The sequence below is a fragment of the Podarcis pityusensis genome (genome assembly GCF_964106645.2).
Source record: "Podarcis pityusensis genome assembly, chromosome: 9".
Lineage (NCBI taxonomy): Eukaryota > Metazoa > Chordata > Lepidosauria > Squamata > Lacertidae > Podarcis > Podarcis pityusensis.
In genome coordinates, this window is record NC_138034.1 from 25,157,594 (window position 1) to 25,163,752 (window position 6,159).

The window sequence follows — 6,159 nt, forward strand, 5'->3', positions numbered from 1 at the left end:
AAAGTATACCTCAAAAAATAATACCATTTAAATAACAGCACAATACCGAAAGATGGTCAGTGAACCACCCCCACCTCCACATATTGGTCACATATGCATGGGGTCCTGTCAGGAAAGTATCCATGAGGAAGGAATTTTCTAAAATGCACTAGACAAGAAGTAAACTGTATTTCTAAGATCTGGAGGTTTTTCCATATCTCAATTTTTCCTTTGCCTGCCAGCAGTGCTACCCCGGGTCAGTGGTTAATATGGCTACCACCATGAGGCCAGAAAAAATCTCTCACAGCAGGCTGCCCTGAGGTGAAAAGGGAGGAAGCTCCCATTGGGCTCTGGCAGCATCACTGTTCTTTCTAGTAGTGAACTCAGGTAGTGAGTGTCGCCAGCATTGTGGCCAAATTGGGCTCCCTTAAAAATAGAAGAAGAGGGAGACATCTGTCAGCGTGCTTGGATTTCAGAAGCACAACAAATCTTTCACAAGTAGTGCCTAGCTGCAGACAATGACTCTTTAGGAATAAAGATCTTCTGAGGAGCAAGACCCTCTTCTCAATGAGACCTCTGGAGTCAGCTGATAGTTGACTCCAGTTGATAGGAGTCAGCTGAGGTCAGAGTTCCAGAAACTCCAGCTCAACAACTCCAGGGCTACACTGGAATAGCTGGTGGAACAATGTCTATGTACCAGTTGTGTGTATGTCTATATACCAGATCTCCTGCCTATGTCAAACCTGATTACAGACTGTCCTGACTTCACCTCTCATCTCACCCTTTGCTGTGGACTCTGCTTGTTTAGACTCTGACCTTGGACCAGCCCTGGATACGGCTTTGGTTGTTGCCTGTTGGTGTTGCTGCTAGCAAGACACAAATTTACTCAGGAGTCCAGTGAGGACACATTCTAGCCAAGCAAAGATGCGCAAGGAAGATGCAAGCGGGACTGATGAGGGGTGTGGCCTAGGATTGAGGGGTGTGGCTAGGCAGAGTGTGGCCTGTGAGAGTCCTAAGGGCCACACAGTACAACCAGGATAGCTGCAATTGATCCCCAGATCTGAGCATCCTTATTCCGTATAGATATAGACAGGCAGACAGGCAGACAGGCAGATGCTAGATAGATCTTCCTTCATGTTATATAACATAGACCAGGCATAGGCAAACTCGACCCCTTCAGATGTTTTGAGACTACAGTTCCCATCATCCCTGATCACTGGTCCTGTTAGCTAGGGATGATGGGAGTTGTAGTCCCAAAACATCTGGAGGGCTGTTGCCTATGCCTGAAATTCAGTAAATATTTAACTTGTTCCATGCATTTGGTATACCATTTCTCTTTCTTGCATATTTTCCTGTGTCCGTTTTATCACCATAGCTTCCTTCCTCAAGCTATCTGATGATAGGCACCAGATCCTTCTAAGACACTGATCCTAACCTAACCTAAATGTATTTTTATCCTTCAATGAATGTAATATGATCGCTAAACTTTCATTTATCTATACTTTCCTTAATGCCCTCCTTTTACAAGGGTACTGACTCCCCAGTGTTTTCCTCTTAATTTTGACTGTGTGTACTTTTAGTATTTGTTTTTATGGACTGAGCAAACCCACAAGACATGGCATAATCGCTAAGAATATTTACTATTCCCCAAGTTTGTTTTAGAAATTGTTCTTTATCTTGTAGCTGGCAGACTGACGTTTATTCTTTTCTTTTTCAACGTTTCAGATTTTATTTTGAGAAATGCAAACAGTGATGGTTGGCAGGATGACAAAGTATCAATTTGCTTCGATAGCCTGCTAACCAGAAAATTCTAGCTCACAGATAACATAGAGAAGGGTCAGGAGATTTGAGGGGTTGAGCTTGTCTACCCATGTTAGCTGAGCTGCTTCCAACTTCATATCCTGCATTCAACTAAGACTCTGCCTAAAAGGCTTTGCCCACTCATTGGGAAGGGTGAATATGCCAATTTCAGCTTCACTTGATTTCTCATTTTTTCACTCTTAGGTTCGGTTCTCCACATTTCCACATATGTTTGCATTTTTAAAAAAAAATTCATGAAAATTAATCAGCATTTTAAAATGAATTACCTTTGTATGCAATTTAGTTTGTATGCACTTTTGCCTAATATACACATTTTTTTTCAAAGCAATTTCCCCTAAAATACACATTTTCAATATGTATTTTTTATGGACACTTTCCCCTCAGTATATGTATTTTTTGTATACATTAACTCACTGGAGAAGCGTGTTGCAAATTCCAGAGAAGTGTGGATTTTGAAGGATGGTTGTATTTCAGTTCTCATATTGTCTCAGAAAGTGCAGATCAGGTAGATTTGTCTTTAATTGGATTTTTAATAGTAGTATTGGGATTTTAATGCATTTTGCTGTTGACTTTTGGAATGTTGCTGTGTTTGAATGAAGAGTGGTCTATCAATGAGACAAATAAATAACACAGGGGAAAATGCCCTGAATATTTTCCAGGATGATCATTAATTGTATGGCAGAGCGATCCAGCTTTCCCTCCCCCAAACTAGGTTGTGAGGGGTTTGGATTGAAAGGAAGTGACCATATACTTGGCTCTCCCTGCGAGCAGGAAGTGAAGGTGTAGAAATATTTAAATTATTTTATTTCATGTTAAATCATTCCAGTGATGTTCATTTGTATGTATTAATAAGGGGGGGAGAGAGAGATAGAGATTTTAAAGGTTTAGGCAACAGTCTTGAATATATTTCAGAGGAAGTAAATCTCATTGAACTCAATAGGACATATTTCTGAGTAAATATGTTTAGGATTACACTGAATGTCAGAAGAACAGATTTCACTAATTTGCTTTTGACTACTTTTAAACTTGCTTCTACTCTCTTGGGTAAGTAATGAGAAAGCTTTAGATATATTAATTGGTCATTTACATTCCTTTGTACCCTGAAGACTATGACCTTTTGCTGAAGCCAATTAAGATGCTTCAGAAACAGTCACACAGAAACACCCTGTCTTGGTGATCTTTCTCAAGGCTGCCCTAAGGTTTGTGTTGGACTTTGTGATGAAGTGTAACTTAAAAAAAAAAAAAAATCAGCGAGGAGTCACTGCATAAAATTCAAAAGCCCTGGTGAAAGAATGTTTAAAATAAATATTACCTATCCTATTAGAAGGATCAGTGTTAAAGGTATTATTTCCAGTAGATGACATCTACTTTTGACAAGGGTATCACCCTCAGTAGGGCCATGAAACACATTTCTCCCAGTGGAGTGGTTAGGTTCCTACCGAAGAAGCCATTTTCTCAGCTTTTAAGTGTAAGTTCATGGAGACATGGGCATCCCATAATAATTGCAGGGTTAAATGATACAACCAAACAGCTGAAACACCACAGACAGTATATTCCTATCACAAAAGCTCGGACACAATACTTTTCTGTGGAGTCAGTTGACATGTGTGTGCATGTCATCAAATGATGAGATCTTGAGGGATAAACAGGCAACTCACTCCTGTCTTGTCCAATGCAGCAAGACTGTTATTTCAGGACAGACGGAATGTTTATAACTTACCTGTAAGAACTGGTTAAGGGTCTGTGTTGTGGAAATATCTAGCCAATGAATCGTTTTCGGAATGCAGCCCGCAGAAACTAGGATGGAGACTATAATTCTGCAAACTATCATGATGGAAATATTAACTTAAGGCACTCTACCACAAGAGTGCCTTTAACATGGGAGGAGGAATGTTTGAGGGTGGTTATAGAAAGGAGTCTTCAGTTTTCCAACCATTATCCAAAAATTTAAGATAACCCATTCAAATTATGATTGGCTATAATTATTTTGCATTCCATGTGTGTGGAGAGCACAAGGGCCTTTGTAGGATGGAGGCAACCTGTTTAGAAGCATGTCCTGACAACGCCTTGGAAAATAACCCAGAAACAATGTCCTTTTTCTTCCCACATGCCATTCTTGATGGCTCCATAAGCCAAAGCTCTGTAAAGTTTTAATGTGAATTATATATATATATAAATGGACTTGCTACTTGGAAGCATTTGAGAGCAGAGAGAGCACTTTTCCTTGCTGGATGCCATACTGTCAAAATAATCCACTTATATGGCTTTTCTCAAAGTAGTGCATAAGCTCACATTCTGTTCCTTACAATCACTTCCTTGAAGAGTAAGCTGTCCTCATTGTTAATCACATCACTAGAAATGTTACTCATCAACATGTGCCACATATTTTTTTATTCTGCTATCTGCAGAATTCAAGGTGTCAAAAGATGGGCTTCTCCATGTGCATACTAGGATAGATTATCACATTACATATCCTAACACAAAGATTAACATTCAGGGGGCCTTTCATTGTGCAGTGGAGTCACTCTACACAATCACATATTAACTGTAGATATCTGCAAGAGGGAAGCCTCTGCATCAGGGGTGCCAGGCTGGGGAGCTGAGGGCCCCAAAAATATTTTCAAGGAGGGGGTCAAGATCCCTCAAAATGCCACTACAGCCATGCATCAGCACACCCCTGGTGCCTAAAAATATGTAATGAAGGTACCAGGCAAGCCTCCCTGGGAAGATCATTCCACAAATGGAGAGCCACCACAGAAAAGCCCCTTTCTCATTTTGACACCGCCTGGGCCTCTCAGGGAGGAGGCACACAAAGAAAGCCTTCAGGCGATGATTGTAAGGTCCAGATCGGTTCATATGGGGAGAGGCAATCTTTATTGTGATCCTGAGCCATTTAAGGGTTTAAAGGTCTAAAGCAGCACTTTGAATTGGGCCCAGAAACTTATTGGCAGCCAGTGCATTCAGGCCAGGACTGGCATTATATGCTCAAACTGTCTTGCCTCAATCAGCAACCTGGCTGCTAAATTCTGCACCGGCTGAAGTTTCTGAACCATCTTCAGAGGCAGCTCCACATATAACACATTGCAGTGATGTAGCCTAGTGGTTACCGGAACATAGACAATAGAAGTTAGGCTATCATAACCCAGCCAGATGGGCTGGGTATAAATTATTATTATTATTATTATTATTATTATTATTATTATTATTTATTATTATATCCCTGTCCAGATAGGGGCACAACTGGGCCACCAGCCAAAGCTGATGGAAGGCACTCTGAGCCATTGAGGCCACCTGAGCCTCAAGCAACGACAATGGATCCAGAGGTCAGTGTGGTGTAGTGGTTAAGAGCAGTGGACTCATAATCTGGTGAACCGGGTTCGCATCCCTGCTCCTCCACATGCAGCTGATGGCTGACCTTGGACTAGTCACACTTCTTTGAAGTCTCTCAGCCCCACTCACCTCACAGAGTGTTTGTTGTGGGGGAGGAAGGGAAAGGAGATTGTGAGCCACTTTGAGACTCCTTAGAGTAGTGATAAAGCGGGATATCAAATCCAAACTCCTCCTCTTCTTCTTCTTCTTCTTCTTCTTCTTCTTCTTCTTCTTCTTCTTCTTCTTCCCACAAGCTACGTACCTGCTCCTTCAGAGGGAGTGTAACCCATCAAGAGCAAGCAACTTCCCATACATCTGAACTAGGAAACCACCCACTAACAGTGCCTCAGTTTATTTGGATTGAGCTTCAGTTTGTTGGATCTCATCCAGTCCATTACCAAGGCAAGACCCCGGTCTATCACTTCCACTGCCACACCTGCAGATATAAAGGACAAGCAGAGCTATGTGTCATCTGCATATTGCTCACAACGTACTCCAAAACTCCGGATAACCCCACTCATGTCTGATCATGTCTGCAAAAGAGTGCTAAACCTTCTGTTTATTTTATCCCAGTTGTAATAATGTGTACAGCACAGTTAATGCTCTTTGTTTCCTTACTAACTGTATTGTTTATATGTTTTTATTTTTGAAAACACATCTTTTAAATAAATTTTTAAAAAGCAGCCATATATGCTGAAGAAGTGATTTCATTCTTGTCAAGGAATTGGTCCAGCTGACCCAACATGTTCTTACAGTAGGATCCACACCTGGTCATGATATTAATTTACTTTTTGCTGCCAAAATATTATGTGCTATTACTGGAATGTACCAAAAATACCAGCTGTTGATAAATGGCTAAAAAGCTTGTGGAAAATAGTCAGAGAGGGAGGGAAAGGAAAATGCATTTGATGTGCAGATCAGAAGGCCTTCGAAATAGAGACATTGGATGCAATTCTGCTCCTACTGACATCAATAAGAAAACTCCTATTG